The sequence below is a fragment of the Myxine glutinosa genome, chromosome 1, assembly GCF_964187855.1.
Source record: "Myxine glutinosa chromosome 1, kmMyxGlut1.1, whole genome shotgun sequence".
Taxonomy (NCBI): Eukaryota; Metazoa; Chordata; class Myxini; order Myxiniformes; family Myxinidae; genus Myxine; species Myxine glutinosa.
Genome location: NC_136261.1, coordinates 393,144,086 through 393,162,449, shown reverse-complemented (window position 1 = coordinate 393,162,449; position 18,364 = coordinate 393,144,086). Strand labels below are relative to the sequence as shown.

The window sequence follows — 18,364 nt, the reverse complement described above, 5'->3', positions numbered from 1 at the left end:
ATATGGTGTGTGCCACGTGGCAAACAATAGAAAATGGCCCTTTATATGGTGTGTGCCATGTGACAAGCTATAGAAAAGGCCCCTTTATATGGTGTGCGCCATGTAGCAAACAAAAGAAAAGACCCCTTTATATGTTGTGTGCCATGTGGCAAACAATAGAAAAGGCCCCTTTATATGGTGTGTGCCACATGGCAAACTATCGAAAAGACCTCTTTATATGGTGTGTGCCATGTGGCAAACTATAGAAAAGACCCCTTTGCATGATGTGTGCCATGTGGCAAACTATAGAAAAGGCCCCTTTATATGGTGTGTGCCATGTGGCAAACAATAGGAAAGACCCCTTTATAAGGTGTGTGCCATGTGTCAAACGATAGAAAAGGCCCCCTTGTATGGTATGTGCCATTTGGCAAACTAGAGAAAATGCCCCTTTATATGGTGTGCGCCATGTTACAAGGTATAAAAAAGACCCCTTTATATGGTGTGCGCCATGTAGCAAACAATAGAAAAGCCCACTTTACATGGTGTGTGCCATGTGACAAGGTACAGAAAAGACCCCTTTATATGGTGTGTGCCATGTGGCAAACTTTAGAAAAGGCCCCTTTATATGGCGTGTGCCATGCAGCAAACAACAGAAAAGCCCGCTTTATATGGTGTGCGCCATGTGGCAAACTATAGAAAGGGCCCCTTTATATGGTGTGTGCCATGTAGCAAACTCCAGAAAAGACCCCTTTATATGGTGTGTGCCATGTGACAAACAATATAAAAGACCCCTTGATATGGTGTGTGCCATTTGTCAAACTATGGAAAAGGCCCCTTTATATGGTGTGTGGCAAACTATACAAAAGGCCCCTTTATATGGTGTGTGCCATCTGGCGTACAATAGAAAATTCCCCTTTATATGGTGTGTACCATGTGACAAACATTAGAAAAGATCCGATGATATGGTGTATGCCAGTTGTCAAACTATGGAAAAGGCCCCTTTATATGGTGTGTGGCAAACTATACAAAAGGCCCCTTTGTATGGTGTGTGCCATCTGGCATACAATATAAAAGGCCCCTTTATATGTCGTGTGACATACAACAGAAAATACCCCTTTATATGGTGTGTGCCATGTAGCAAGCAATAGAAAAGACCCCTTTATATGGTGTGTACCATGAAGCAATCTCCAGAAAAGACCCCTTTATATGGTGTGCGCCATGTAACAAACAATAGAAAAGCCCGCTTTGTATGGTGTGTGCCATGAGGCAAACAATAGAAAAGGCCCCTTTATATGGTGTGTGCCATGTGGCAAACAAGAGAAAAGACCCCTTTATATGGTGTGTGCCATGTGTCTAACGACAGAAAAGGCCCCTTTAAGTGGTGTGTGGCAAACTACAGAAAAGACCTCTTTATATGGGGTGTGCCATGTGGCAAACTATAGAAAACACACCCTTTTTTGGTGTGTGCCATGTGGCAAACTATAGAAAAGGCCCCTTTATATGGTGTGTGCCATGTGGCAAACTATAGAAAAGACCTCTTTATATGGTGTGTGCCATGTGGCAAACTATAGAAAAGACCCCTTTGCATGGTGTGTGCCATGTGCCAAACTATAGAAAACACCCCTTCATATGGTGTGTGCCATGTGGCAAACTATTGAAAAGACCTCTTTATATGGTGTGTGCCATGTGGCAAACTGGAGAAAAGGTGCCTTTATATGGTGTGTGGCAAACTACACAAAAGGCCCCTTTGTGTGGTGTGGGCCATCTGGCAAACAATAGAATAGGCCCCTTCATATGGTGTGTGGCAAACAATAGAATCGGCCTCTTTATATGGTGTGCGCCATGTGGTAAACGATAGTAAAGGACCCTTTATATGGTGTGTGCCATGTAGCAAACTCCAGAAAAGACCCCTTTATATGGTGTGTGCCATGTGGCAAACAATAGAAAAGGTCCCTTTATATGGTGTGCGCCATGTAGAAAAAAAAGGAAAAGACCCCTTTATATGGTGTGTGCCACGTGGCAAACAATAGAAAATGGCCCTTTATATGGTGTGTGCCATGTGACAAGCTATAGAAAAGGCCCCTTTATATGGTGTGCGCCATGTAGCAAACAAAAGAAAAGACCCCTTTATATGTTGTGTGCCATGTGGCAAACAATACAAAAGGCCCCTTTATATGGTGTGTGCCACATGGCAAACTATCGAAAAGACCTCTTTATATGGTGTGTGCCATGTGGCAAACTATAGAAAAGACCCCTATGCATGATGTGTGCCATGTGGCAAACTATAGAAAAGGCCGCTTTATATGGTGTGTGCCATGTGGCAAACAATAGGAAAGACCCCTTTATAAGGTGTGTGCCATGTGTCAAACGATAGAAAAGGCCCCCTTGTATGGTATGTGCCATTTGGCAAACTAGAGAAAATGCCCCTTTATATGGTGTGCGCCATGTGACAAGGTATAAAAAGACCCCTTTATATGGTGTGCGCCATGTAGCAAACAAGAGAAAAGCCCACTTTACATGGTGTGTGCCATGTGACAAGGTACAGAAAAGACCCCTTTATATGGTGTGTGCCATGTGGCAAACTTTAGAAAAGGCCCCTTTATATGGCGTGTGCCATGCAGCAAACAACAGAAAAGCCCGCTTTATATGGTGTGCGCCATGTGGCAAACTATAGAAAGGGCCCCTTTATATGGTGTGTGCCATGTAGCAAACTCCAGAAAAGACCCCTTTATATGGTGTGTGCCATTTGTCAAACTATGGAAAAGGCCCCTTTATATGGTGTGGCAAACTATACAAAAGGCCCCTTTATATGGTGTGTGCCATCTGGCATACAATAGAAAATGCCCCTTTATATGGTGTGTGCCATGTGACAAACATTAGAAAAGACCCCTTGATATGGTGTGTGCCATGTGACAAACATTAGAAAAGACCCCTTGAAATGGTGTGTGCCATTTTTCGAACTAGAAAAGGCCCCTTTTTGGAGTGTGGCAAACTATACAAAAGGCCCCTTTATATGGTGTGTGCCATCTGGCATACAATAGAAAAGGCCCCTTTATATGGTGTGTGCCATGTGGCAAACAACAGAAAAGACCCCTTTATATGGTGTGTGCCATGTAGCAAGCAATAGAAAAGACCCCTTTATATGGTGTGTACCATGAAGCAAACTCCAGAAAAGACCCCTTTATATGGTGTGCGCCATGTAACAAACAATAGAAAAGCCCGCTTTGTGTGGGGTGTGCCATGAAGCAAACAATAGAAAAGGCCCCTTCATATGGTGTGTGCCATGTGGCAAACAATAGAAAAGACCCCTTTATATGGTGTGTGCCATGTGGCAAACAATAGAAAAGGCCCCTTTATATGGTGTGTGCCATGTGGCAAACTATTGAAAAGACCTCTTTTTATGGTGTGTGCCATGTAGCAAACTCCAGAAAAGACCCATTTATATGGTGTGTGCCATGTGACAAACAATATAAAAGACCCCTTGATATGGTGTGTGCCATTTGTCAAACTATGGAAAAGGCCCCTTTGTATGGTGTGTGGCAAACTATACAAAAGGCCCCTTTATATGGTGTGTGCCATCTGGCATACAATAGAAAATTCCCCTTTATATGGTGTGTACCATGTGACAAACATTAGAAAAGACCCCTTGATATGGTGTATGCCATTTGTCAAACTATGGAAAAGGCCCCTTTATATGGTGTGTGGCAAACTATACAAAAGGCCCCTTTATATGGTGTGTGACATCTGGCATACAATATAAAAGGCCCCTTTATATGTTGTGTGCCATGTGGCAAACAACAGAAAATACCCCTTTATATGGTGTGTGCCATGTAGCAAGCAATAGAAAAGACCCCTTTATATAGTGTGTACCATGAAGCAAACTCCAGAAAAGACCCCTTTATATGGTGTGTGCCATGTGTCTAACGACAGAAAAGGCCCCTTTAAGTGGTGTGTGGCAAACTATAGAAAAGACCTCTTTATATGGGGTGTGCCATGTGGCAAACTATAGAAAACACCCCCTTTTTTGGTGTGTGCCATGTGGCAAACTATAGAAAAGGCCCCTTTATATGGTGTGTGCCATGTGGCAAACTATAGAAAAGACATCTTTATATGGTGTGTGCCATGTGGCAAACTATAGAAAAGACCCCTTTGCATGGTGTGTGCCATGTGCCAAACTATAGAAAACACCCCTTCATATGGTGTGTGCCATGTGGCAAACTATTGAAAAGACCTCTTTATATGGTGTGTGCCATGTGGCAAACTGGAGAAAAGGTGCCTTTATATGGTGTGTGGAAAACTACACAAAAGGCCCCTTTGTGTGGTGTGGGCCATCTGGCAAACAATAGAATAGGCCCCTTCATATGGTGTGTGGCAAACAATAGAATAGGCCTCTTTATATGGTGTGTGCCATGTGGTAAACGACAGTAAAGGACCCCTTATATGGTGTGCCTATGCAGCAAACAAAAGAAAAGACCCCTTTATATGGTGTGTGCCATGCAGCAATCAATAGAGAAGGCCCCATTCGATGGTGTGTGCCATGGGGCAAACTACAGAAAAGGCCCCTTTATATGGTGTGTGCCATGTGGCAAACTACAGGAAAGGCCCCTTTATATGGTGTGTGCCATGTGGCAAACTTTTGAAAAAGCCCCTTTATATGGCGAGTGCCATGCAGGAAACAAAAGAAAAGACCCCTTTATATGGTGTGTGCCATGCAGCACACAATAGAAAAGACCCCTTTATATTGTGTGTGCCATGCAGCAAACAAAAGAAAAGCCCACTTTATATGGTGTGTGCCATGTAGCAAACTACAGAAAAGACCCCTTTATATGGTGTGTGCCATGTAGCAAACTCCAGAAAAGACCCCTTTATATGGTGTGTGCCATGTGGCAAACAATAGAAAAGGCCTCTTCATATGGTGTGTGCCATGTAGCAAACTCCAGAAAAGACCCCTTTATATGGTGTGTGCCATGTGGCAAACAATAGAAAAGGCCCCTTTATATGGTGTGCACCATGTAGAAAAAAAAGTAAAAGACCCCTTTATATATGTGTGTGCCACGTGGCAAACAATAGAAAATGGCCCTTTATATGGTGTGCGCCATGTGACAAGGTATAAAAAAGACCCCTTTATATGGTGTGCGCCATGTAGCAAACAATAGAAAAGCCCACTTTACATGGTGTGTGCCATGTGACAAGGTACAGAAAAGACCCCTTTATATGGTGTGTGCCATGTGGCAAACTTTAGAAAAGGCCCCTTTATATGGCGTGTGCCATGCAGCAAACAACAGAAAAGCCCGCTTTATATGGTGTGCGCCATGTGGCAAACTATAGAAAGGGCCCCTTTATATGGTGTGTGCCATGTAGCAAACTCCAGAAAAGACCCCTTTATATGGTGTGTGCCATGTGACAAACAATATAAAAGACCCCTTGATATGGTGTGTGCCATTTGTCAAACTATGGAAAAGGCCCCTTTATATGGTGTGTGGCAAACTATACAAAAGGCCCCTTTATATGGTGTGTGCCATCTGGCGTACAATAGAAAATTCCCCTTTATATGGTGTGTACCATGTGACAAACATTAGAAAAGACCCCTTGATATGGTGTATGCCATTTGTCAAACTATGGAAAAGGCCCCTTTATATGGTGTGTGGCAAACTATACAAAAGGCCCCTTTGTATAGTGTGTGCCATCTGGCATACAATATAAAAGGCCCCTTTATATGTCGTGTGCCATGTGGCATACAACAGAAAATACCCCTTTATATGGTGTGTGCCATGTAGCAAGCAATAGAAAAGACCCCTTTATATGGTGTGTACCATGAAGCAAACTCCAGAAAAGACCCCTTTATATGGTGTGCGCCATGTAACAAACAATAGAAAAGCCCGCTTTGTATGGTGTGTGCCATGAGGCAAACAATGGAAAAGGCCCCTTTATATGGTGTGTGCCATGTGGCAAACAAGAGAAAAGACCCCTTTATATGGTGTGTGCCATGTGTCTAACGACAGAAAAGGCCCCTTTAAGTGGTGTGTGGCAAACTATAGAAAAGACCTCTTTATATGGGGTGTGCCATGTGGCAAACTATAGAAAACACCCCCTTTTTTGGTGTGTGCCATGTGGCAAACTATAGAAAAGGCCCCTTTATATGGTGTGTGCCATGTGGCAAACTATAGAAAAGACCTCTTTATATGGTGTGTGCCATGTGGCAAACTATAGAAAAGACCCCTTTGCATGGTGTGTGCCATGTGCCAAACTATAGAAAACACCCCTTCATATGGTGTGTGCCATGTGGCAAACTATTGAAAAGACCTCTTTATATGGTGTGTGCCATGTGGCAAACTGGAGAAAAGGTGCCTTTATATGGTGTGTGGCAAACTACACAAAAGGCCCCTTTGTGTGGTGTGGGCCATCTGGCAAACAATAGAATAGGCCCCTTCATATGGTGTGTGGCAAACAATAGAATCGGCCTCTTTATATGGTGTGCGCCATGTGGTAAACGATAGTAAAGGACCCTTTATATGGTGTGTGCCATGTAGCAAACTCCAGAAAAGACCCCTTTATATGGTGTGTGCCATGTGGCAAACAATAGAAAAGGTCCCTTTATATGGTGTGCACCATGTAGAAAAAAAAGGAAAAGACCCCTTTATATGGTGTGTGCCATCTGGCATACAATAGAAAAGGCCCCTTTATATGGTGTGTGCCATGTGGCAAACAACAGAAAAGACCCCTTTATATGGTGTGTGCCATGTAGCAAGCAATAGAAAAGACCCCTTTATATGGTGTGTACCATGAAGCAAACTCCAGAAAAGACCCCTTTATATGGTGTGCGCCATGTAACAAACAATAGAAAAGCCCGCTTTGTGTGGGGTGTGCCATGAAGCAAACAATAGAAAAGGCCCCTTCATATGGTGTGTGCCATGTGGCAAACAATAGAAAAGACCCCTTTATATGGTGTGTGCCATGTGGCAAACAATAGAAAAGGCCCCTTTATATGGTGTGTGCCATGTGGCAAACTATTGAAAAGACCTCTTTATATGGTGTGTGCCATGTAGCAAACTCCAGAAAAGACCCCTTTATATGGTGTGTGCCATGTGACAAACAATATAAAAGACCCCTTGATATGGTGTGTGCCATTTGTCAAACTATGGAAAAGGCCCCTTTGTATGGTGTGTGGCAAACTATACAAAAGGCCCCTTTATATGGTGTGTGCCATCTGGCATACAATAGAAAATTCCCCTTTATATGGTGTGTACCATGTGACAAACATTAGAAAAGACCCCTTGATATGGTGTATGCCATTTGTCAAACTATGGAAAAGGCCCCTTTATATGGTGTGTGGCAAACTATACAAAAGGCCCCTTTATATGGTGTGTGACATCTGGCATACAATATAAAAGGCCCCTTTATATGTTGTGTGCCATGTGGCAAACAACAGAAAATACCCCTTTATATGGTGTGTGCCATGTAGCAAGCAATAGAAAAGACCCCTTTATATAGTGTGTACCATGAAGCAAACTCCAGAAAAGACCCCTTTATATGGTGTGTGCCATGTGTCTAACGACAGAAAAGGCCCCTTTAAGTGGTGTGTGGCAAACTATAGAAAAGACCTCTTTATATGGGGTGTGCCATGTGGCAAACTATAGAAAACACCCCCTTTTTTGGTGTGTGCCATGTGGCAAACTATAGAAAAGGCCCCTTTATATGGTGTGTGCCATGTGGCAAACTATAGAAAAGACATCTTTATATGGTGTGTGCCATGTGGCAAACTATAGAAAAGACCCCTTTGCATGGTGTGTGCCATGTGCCAAACTATAGAAAACACCCCTTCATATGGTGTGTGCCATGTGGCAAACTATTGAAAAGACCTCTTTATATGGTGTGTGCCATGTGGCAAACTGGAGAAAAGGTGCCTTTATATGGTGTGTGGAAAACTACACAAAAGGCCCCTTTGTGTGGTGTGGGCCATCTGGCAAACAATAGAATAGGCCCCTTCATATGGTGTGTGGCAAACAATAGAATAGGCCTCTTTATATGGTGTGTGCCATGTCGTAAACGACAGTAAAGGACCCCTTATATGGTGTGCCTATGCAGCAAACAAAAGAAAAGACCCCTTTATATGGTGTGTGCCATGCAGCAATCAATAGAGAAGGCCCCATTCGATGGTGTGTGCCATGGGGCAAACTACAGAAAAGGCCCCTTTATATGGTGTGTGCCATGTGGCAAACTACAGGAAAGGCCCCTTTATATGGTGTGTGCCATGTGGCAAACTTTTGAAAAAGCCCCTTTATATGGCGAGTGCCATGCAGGAAACAAAAGAAAAGACCCCTTTATATGGTGTGTGCCATGCAGCACACAATAGAAAAGACCCCTTTATATTGTGTGTGCCATGCAGCAAACAAAAGAAAAGCCCACTTTATATGGTGTGTGCCATGTAGCAAACTCCAGAAAAGACCCCTTTATATGGTGTGTGCCATGTAGCAAACTCCAGAAAAGACCCCTTTATATGGTGTGTGCCATGTGGCAAACAATAGAAAAGGCCTCTTCATATGGTGTGTGCCATGTAGCAAACTCCAGAAAAGACCCCTTTATATGGTGTGTGCCATGTGGCAAACAATAGAAAAGGCCCCTTTATATGGTGTGCACCATGTAGAAAAAAAAGTAAAAGACCCCTTTATATATGTGTGCGCCATGTGACAAGGTATAAAAAAGACCCCTTTATATGGTGTGCGCCATGTAGCAAACAATAGAAAAGCCCACTTTACATGGTGTGTGCCATGTGACAAGGTACAGAAAAGACCCCTTTATATGGTGTGTGCCATGTGGCAAACTTTAGAAAAGGCCCCTTTATATGGCGTGTGCCATGCAGCAAACAACAGAAAAGCCCGCTTTATATGGTGTGCGCCATGTGGCAAACTATAGAAAGGGCCCCTTTATATGGTGTGTGCCATGTAGCAAACTCCAGAAAAGACCCCTTTATATGGTGTGTGCCATGTGACAAACAATATAAAAGACCCCTTGATATGGTGTGTGCCATTTGTCAAACTATGGAAAAGGCCCCTTTATATGGTGTGTGGCAAACTATACAAAAGGCCCCTTTATATGGTGTGTGCCATCTGGCGTACAATAGAAAATTCCCCTTTATATGGTGTGTACCATGTGACAAACATTAGAAAAGACCCATTGATATGGTGTATGCCATTTGTCAAACTATGGAAAAGGCCCCTTTATATGGTGTGTGGCAAACTATACAAAAGGCCCCTTTGTATAGTGTGTGCCATCTGGCATACAATATAAAAGGCCCCTTTATATGTCGTGTGCCATGTGGCATACAACAGAAAATACCAATTTATATGGTGTGTGCCATGTAGCAAGCAATAGAAAAGACCCCTTTATATGGTGTGTACCATGAAGCAAACTCCAGAAAAGACCCCTTTATATGGTGTGCGCCATGTAACAAACAATAGAAAAGCCCGCTTTGTATGGTGTGTGCCATGAGGCAAACAATGGAAAAGGCCCCTTTATATGGTGTGTGCCATGTGGCAAACAAGAGAAAAGACCCCTTTATATGGTGTGTGCCATGTGTCTAACGACAGAAAAGGCCCCTTTAAGTGGTGTGTGGCAAACTATAGAAAAGACCTCTTTATATGGGGTGTGCCATGTGGCAAACTATAGAAAACACCCCCTTTTTTGGTGTGTGCCATGTGGCAAACTATAGAAAAGGCCCCTTTATATGGTGTGTGCCATGTGGCAAACTATAGAAAAGACCTCTTTATATGGTGTGTGCCATGTGACGAACTATATAAAAGGCCCTTTTATATGGTGTGTGCCATGTGGCAAACAATAGAAGAGGCCCTTTTATATGGTGTGTGGCATGTGACAAACAATAGAAGAGGCCCTTTTATATGGTGTGTGCCATGCAGCAAACAACAGAAAAGCCCGCTTTATATGGTGTGCGCCATGTGGCAAACTATAGAAAGGGCCCCTTTATATGGTGTGTGCCATGTAGCAAACTCCAGAAAAGACCCCTTTATATGGTGTGTGCCATTTGTCAAACTATGGAAAAGGCCCCTTTATATGGTGTGGCAAACTATACAAAAGGCCCCTTTATATGGTGTGTGCCATCTGGCATACTATAGAAAATGCCCCTTTATATGGTGTGTGCCATGTGACAAACATTAGAAAAGACCCCTTGATATGGTGTGTGCCATGTGACAAACATTAGAAAAGACCCCTTGAAATGGTGTGTGCCATTTTTCGAACTAGAAAAGGCCCCTTTTTGGAGTGTGGCAAACTATACAAAAGGCCCCTTTATATGGTGTGTGCCATCTGGCATACAATAGAAAAGGCCCCTTTATATGGTGTGTGCCATGTGGCAAACAACAGAAAAGACCCCTTTATATGGTGTGTGCCATGTAGCAAGCAATAGAAAAGACCCCTTTATATGGTGTGTACCATGAAGCAAACTCCAGAAAAGACCCCTTTATATGGTGTGCGCCATGTAACAAACAATAGAAAAGCCCGCTTTGTATGGGGTGTGCCATGAAGCAAACAATAGAAAAGGCCCCTTCATATGGTGTGTGCCATGTGGCAAACAATAGAAAAGACCCCTTTATATGGTGTGTGCCATGTGGCAAACAATAGAAAAGGCCCCTTTATATGGTGTGTGCCATGTGGCAAACTATTGAAAAGACCTCTTTATATGGTGTGTGCCATGTAGCAAACTCCAGAAAAGACCCCTTTATATGGTGTGTGCCATTTGTCAAACTATGGAAAAGGCCCCTTTGTATGGTGTGTGGCAAACTATACAAAAGGCCTCTTTATATGGTGTGTGCCATCTGGCATACAATAGAAAATTCCCCTTTATATGGTGTGTACCATGTGACAAACATTAGAAAAGACCCCTTGATATGGTGTATGCCATTTGTCAAACTATGGAAAAGGCCCCTTTATATGGTGTGTGGCAAACTATATAAAAGGCCCCTTTATATGGTGTGTGCCATCTGGCATACAATATAAAAGGCCCCTTTATATGTTGTGTGCCATGTGGCAAACAACAGAAAATACCCCTTTATATGGTGTGTGCCATGTAGCAAGCAATAGAAAAGACCCCTTTATATAGTGTGTACCATGAAGCAAACTCCAGAAAAGACCCCTTTATATGGTGTGCGCCATGTAACAAACAATAGAAAAGCCCGCTTTGTATGGTGTGTGCCATGAGGCAAACAATAGAAAAGGCCCCTTTATATGGTGTGTGCCATGTGGCAAACAAGAGAAAAGACCCCTTTATAAGGTGTGTGCCATGTGTCTAACGACAGAAAAGGCCCCTTTAAGTGGTGTGTGGCAAACTATAGAAAAGACCTCTTTATATGGGGTGTGCCATGTGGCAAACTATAGAAAACACCCCCTTTTTTGGTGTGTGCCATGTGACAAACTATAGAAAAGGCCCCTTTATATGGTGTGTGCCATGTGGCAAACTATAGAAAAGACATCTTTATATGGTGTGTGCCATGTGGCAAACTATAGAAAAGACCCCTTGCATGGTGTGTGCCATGTGCCAAACTATAGAAAACACCCCTTCATATGGTGTGTGCCATGTGGCAAACTATTGAAAAGACCTCTTTATATGGTGTGTGCCATGTGGCAAACTGGAGAAAAGGTGCCTTTATATGGTGTGTGGCAAACTACACAAAAGGCCCCTTTGTGTGGTGTGGGCCATCTGGCAAACAATAGAATAGGCCCCTTCATATGGTGTGTGGCAAACAATAGAATAGGCCTCTTTATATGGTGTGTGCCATGTGGTAAACGACAGTAAAGGACCCTTTATATGGTGTGCCTATGCAGCAAACAAAAGAAAAGACCCCTTTATATGGTGTGTGCCATGCAGCAATCAATAGAGAAGGCCCCATTCGATGGTGTGTGCCATGGGGCAAACTACAGAAAAGGCCCCTTTATATGGTGTGTGCCATGTGGCAAACTTTTGAAAAAGCCCCTTTATATGGCGAGTGCCATGCAGGAAACAAAAGAAAAGACCCCTTTATATGGTGTGTGCCATGCAGCACACAATAGAAAAGACCCCTTTATATTGTGTGTGCCATGCAGCAAACAAAAGAAAAGCCCACTTTATATGGTGTTTGCCATGTAGCAAACTCAAGGAAAGACCCCTTTATATGGTGTGTGCCATGTGGCAAACAATAGAAAAGGCCTCTTCATATGGTGTGTGCCATGTAGCAAACTCCAGAAAAGACCCCTTTATATGGTGTGTGCCATGTGGCAAACAATAGAAAAGGCCCCTTTATATGGTGTGCACCATGTCGAAAAAAAAGGAAAAGACCCCTTTATATATGTGTGTGCCACGTGGCAAACAATAGAAAAGGCCCCATTATATGGTGTGTGCCACATGGCAAACTATCGAAAAGACCTCTTTAAATGGTGTGTGCCATGTGGCAAACTATAGAAAAGACCCCTTTACATGATGTGTGCCATGTGGCAAATTATAGAAAATGGCCCTTTATATGGTGTGTGTCATGTGACAAGCTATGGAAAAGACCCCTTTATATGTTGTGTGCCATGTGGCAAACAATAGAAAAGGCCCCTTTATATGGTGTGTGCCACATGGCAAACTATCGAAAAGACCTCTTTAAATGGTGTGTGCCATGTGGCAAACTATAGAAAAGACCCCTTTACATGATGTGTGCCATGTGGCAAACTATAGAAAAGGCCCCTTTATATGGTGTGTGCCATGTGGCAAACAAGAGGAAAGACCCCTTTATAAGGTGTGTGCCATGTGTCAAACGATAGAAAAGGCCCCCTTGTATGGTGTGTGCCATTTGGCAAACTAGAGAAAATGCCCCTTTATATGGTGTGCGCCATGTGACAAGGTATAGAAAAGACCCCTTTATATGGTGTGCGCCATGTAGCAAACAATAGAAAAGCCCACTTTACATGGTGTGTGCCATGTGACAAGGTACAGAAAAGACCCCTTTATATGGTGTGTGCCATGTGGCAAACTTTAGAAAAGGCCCCTTTATATGGCGTGTGCCATGCAGCAAACAATAGAAAAGCCCTCTTTATATGGTGTGCGCCATGTGGCAAACTATAGAAAGGGCCCCTTTATATGGTGTGTGCCATGTAGCAAACTCCAGAAAAGACACCTTTATATGGTGTGTGCCATTTGTCAAACTATGGAAAAGGCCCCTTTATATGGTGTGGCAAACTATACAAAAGCCCCTTTATATGGTGTGTGCCATCTGGCATACAATAGAAAATGCCCCTTTATATGGTGTGTGCCATGTGACAAACATTAGAAAAGACCCCTTGATATGGTGTGTGCCATGTGACAAACATTAGAAAAGACCCCTTGATATGGTGTGTGCCATTTTTCTAACTTGAAAAGGCCCCTTTTTGGAGTGTGGCAAACTATACAAAAGGCCCCTTTATATGGTGTGTGCCATCTGGCATACAATAGAAAAGGCCCCTTTATATGGTGTGTGCCATGTGGCAAACAACAGAAAAGACCCCTTTATATGGTGTGTGCCATGTAGCAAGCAATAGAAAAGACCCCTTTATATGGTGTGTACCATGAAGCAAACTCCAGAAAAGACCCCTTTATATGGTGTGTGCCATGTAACAAACAATAGAAAAGCCCGCTTTGTATGGGGTGTGCCATGAAGCAAACAATAGAAAAGGCCCCTTTATATGGCGTGTGCCATGTGGCGAACAATAGAAAAGACCCCTTTATATGGTGTGTGCCATGTGTCTAACGACTAAAAAGGCCCCTTTAAGTGGTGTGTGGCAAACTATAGAAAAGACCTCTTTACATGGTGTGTACCATGTGGCAAACTATAGAAAACACCCCCTTTTTTGGTGTGTGCCATGTGGCAAACTATAGAAAATAACCCTTTATATGCTGTGTGCCATGCGGCAAACTATTCGAAAAGACCCCTTTATATGGTGTGTGCCATGTGGCAAACAATAGAAAAGACCCCTTTATATGGTGTGTGCCATGTGTCATATGACAGAAAAGGCCCCTTTATATGGTGTGTGGCAAACTACACTAAAGGCCCCTTTGTATGGTGTGGGCCATCTGGCAAACAATAGAATAGGCCCCTTTATATGGTGTGTGCCATGTGGCAAATGACAGAAAAGACCCCTTTATATGGTGTGTGCCATGTAGTAAACAATAGAAAAGGCCCCTTCATATAGAGTGTGGCAAACAATAGAATAGGCCCCTTTATATGGTGTGCGCCATGTGTCAAATGACAGAAAAGGCCCCTTTATATGGTGTGTGCCATTTGCCAAACTAGAGAAAAGGCCCCTTTATATGGTGTGCGGCAAACTATGCAATAGGCCCCTTTATACGGTGTGTTCCATCTGGCATACAATAGAAAATGCCCCTTTATATGGTGTGTGCCATGTGACAAACATTAGAAAAGACCCCTTGATATGGTGTGTGCCATTAGCCAAACTATAGAAAAGGCCCCTTTATATGGTGTGTGGCAAACTATACAAAAGGCCCCTTTATATGGTGTGTGCCATATGGCATAAAATAGAAAAGGCCCCTTTATATGGTGTGTGCCATGTGGCAAACAACAGAAAAGACTCCTTTATATGGTTTGTGCCATGAAGCAAACTCCAGAAAAGACCCCTTTATATGGTGTGTGCCATGAAGCAAACAATAGAAAAGACCCCTTTATATGGTGTGTGCCATGTGGCAAACAATAGAAAAGACCCCTTTATATGGTGTGGGCCACGTGGCAAACTATAGAAAACACCCCCTTTTTTGGTGTGTGCCATGTGGCAAACTGTCGAAAAGGCCCCTTTATATGGTGTGTGCCATGTGGCAAACTAGCGAAAAGACCCCTTTGTATGGTGTGTGCCATGCGGCAAACTATAGAAAAGACCTCTTTGTATGGTGTGTGCCTTGTGCCAATCTATACAAAAGACCCCTTTATATGGTGTGTGCCATGTGGCAAACTATTGAAAAGACCTCCTTATATGGTGTGTGCCATGTGGCAAACTATAGAAAAGACCTCTTTATATGGTGTGTGTCATGTGGCAAACTGTAGAAAAGGCCCCTTTATATGGTGTGTGCCATGAAGCAAACTCCAGAAAAGACACCTTTGTATGGTGTGTGCCATGTGGCAAACTATAGAAAAGACCCCTTTGTATGGTGTGTGCCTTGTGCCAATCTATAGAAAAGACCCCTTTATATGGTGTGTGCCATGTGGCAAACTATTGAAAAGACCTCTTTATATGGTGTGTGCCATCTGGCATACAATAGAAAAGGGCCCTTTATATGGTGTGTGCCATGCGGCAAACAACAGAAAAGACCCCTTTATATGGTGTGTGCCATGTAGCAAGCAATAGAAAAGACCCCTTTATATGGTGTGTGCCATGAAGCAAACTCCAGAAAAGACACCTTTATATGGTGTGTGCCATGTAGCAAGCAATAGAAAAGACCACTTTATATGGTGTGTGCCATGAAGCAAACTCCAGAAAAGGCCCCTTATATGGTGTGTGCCATGCGGCAAACAACAGAAAAGACCCCTTTATATGGTGTGTGCCATGTGCCAAACTATAGAAAAGACCTCTTTATATGGTGTGTGCCATGTGGCAAACTATCGAAAAGACCTCTTTATACGGTGTGTGCCATGTGGCAAACTATAGAAAAGACCCCTTTATATGGTGTGTCCCATGTGGCAAACTACAGAAAATGCCCATTTTTATGGTGTGGGCCATGTGACAAGGTATAGAAAAGACCCCTTTATGTGGTGTGTGCCATGTGACAAACAATAGAAAAGACCCCTTGATATGGTGTGCCATTTGTCAAACAATAGAAAAGGCCCCTTTATATGGTGTGGTCCATGTGACAAACTATCGAAAAGCCCCCGTTCTATGGTGTGTGCCATCTGGCAAACTACAGAAAAGGCCCCTTTGTATGGTGTGTGCCATGCGGCAAACTATAGAAAAGACCCCTTTGTATGGTGTGTGCCTTGTGCCAATCTATAGAAAAGACCCCTTTATATGGTGTGTGCAATGTGGAAAACTATTGAAAAGACCTCTTTATATGGTGTGTGCCATGTGGCAAACTATAGAAAAGACCTCTTTATATGGTGTGTGCCATGTGGCAAACTGTAGAAAAGGCCCCTTTATATGGTGTGCGCATGTGGCAAACAATAGAAAAGACCCCTTTATATGGTGTGTGCCATGTGTCATATGACAGAAAAGGCCCCTTTATATGGTGTGTGGCAAACTACACAAAAGGCCCCTTTGTATGGTGTGGGCCATCTGGCAAACAATAGAATAGGCCCCTTTATATGGTGTGTGCCATGTGGCAAATGACAGAAAAGACCCCTTTATATGGTGTGTGCCATGTAGTAAACAATAGAAAAGGCCCCTTCATATAGTGTGTGGCAAACAATAGAATAGGCCCCTTTATATGGTGTGCGCCATGTGTCAAATGACAGAAAAGGCCCCTTTATATGGTGTGTGGCAAACTACAGAAAAGGCCCCTTTACATGGGGTGTGCCATGTGGCAAACTTTAGAAAAGACCCCTTCATGTGGTGTGTGGCAAACGATAGAAAAGGCCCCTTTATATGGTGTGTGCCCTGTGTCAAATGATAGAATAGGCCCCTTTATATGGTGTGTGCCATGTGGCAAACTACAGAAAAGACCCCTTTATATGGTATGTGCTATTGGGCATACAATAGAAAACGCCCCTTTTTATGGTGTGTGCCATGTGGCAAACTAGAGAAAATAACCCTTTATATGCTGTGTGCCATGCGGCAAACTATTCGAAAAGACCCCTTTATATGGTGTGTGCCATGTGGCAAACAATAGAAAAGACCCCTTTATATGGTGTGTGCCATGTGTCATATGACAGAAAAGGCCCCTTTATATGGTTTGTGGCAAACTACACTAAAGGCCCCTTTGTATGGTGTGGGCCATCTGGCAAACAATAGAATAGGCCCCTTTATATGGTGTGTGCCATGTGGCAAATGACAGAAAAGACCCCTTTATATGGTGTGTGCCATGTAGTAAACAATAGAAAAGGCCCCTTCATATAGAGTGTGGCAAACAATAGAATAGGCCCCTTTATATGGTGTGCGCCATGTGTCAAATGACAGAAAAGGCCCCTTTATATGGTGTGTGGCAAACTACAGAAAAGGCCCCTTTACATGGTGTGTGCCATGTGGCAAACTTTAGAAAAGACCCCTCCATGTGGTGTGTGGCAAACGATAGAAAAGGCCCCTTTATATGGTGTGTGCCCTGTGTCAAACGATAGAATAGGCCCCTTTATATGGTGTGTGCCATGTGGCAAACTACAGAAAAGACCCCTTTATATGGTATGTGCTATTGGGCATACAATAGAAAACGCCCCTTTTTATGGTGTGTGCCATGTGGCAAACTAGAGAAAATAACCCTTTATATGGTGTGTGCCATGCGGCAAACTATTCGAAAAGACCCCTTTATATGGTGTGTGCCATGTGGCAAACTATCTAAAAGACCTCTTTATATGGTGTGTGCCATGTGGCAAACTATAGAAAAGACCCTTTATATGGTGTGGGCCATGTGACAAGGTATAGAAAAGACCCCTTTATATGGTGTGTGCAATGTGTCAAACGATAGAAAAGGCCCCTTCATATGGTGTGTGGCAAACTACACAAAAGGCCCCATTGCATGGTGTGGGCCATGTGACAAACTATCGAAAATACCCCTTTGTATGGTGTGTGCAATGTGGTAAACAATAGAAAAGGCCCCTATGTATGGTGTGTGCCATGTGGCAAACAATAGAAAAGGCCCCTTTATATGGTGTGTGCCATGTGGCAAACAATAGAAAAGACCCCTTTATATGGTGTGTGCCATGTGGCAAACAATAGAAAAGGCCCCTTTATAAGGTGTGTCACATGTGGCAAACAATAGAAAAGACCTCTTTATATGGTGTGTGCCATGTTGCAAACAATAGAAAAGGCCCCTTTATATGGTGTAGGCCATTTGTGGCAAACAATAGAAAAGACCCCTTTATATGGTGTGTGCCATGTGGCAAACAATAGAAAAGGCCCCTTTATATGGTGCGTGCAATGTGGTAAACAATAGAAAAGGCCCCTATGTATGGTGTGTGCCATGTGGCAAACAATAGAAAAGGCCCCTTTATATGGTGTGTGCCATGTGGCAAACAATAGAAAAGACCCCTTTATATGGTGTGTGCCATGTGGCAAACAATAGAAAAGACCCCTTTATATGGTGTGTGCCATGTGGCAAACAATAGAAAAGACCCCTTTATATGGGATGTGTCATGTGGCAAACAATAGAAAAGACCCCTTTTTTGGGATGTGCCATGTGGCAAACAATAGAAAAGGCCCTTTATATGGGATGTGCCATGGCATGTGG

The 18,364-nt window shown here is 43.2% G+C and overlaps 1 protein-coding gene across 3 annotated transcripts in view; it reads right to left on the bottom strand.

Moving 5' to 3' along the window:
- LOC137419595 (uncharacterized) overlaps positions 1 to 18,364 on the bottom strand; it is a 47,269-nt gene that overhangs the window by 23,837 nt on the left and 5,068 nt on the right. The window lies entirely within an intron of this gene.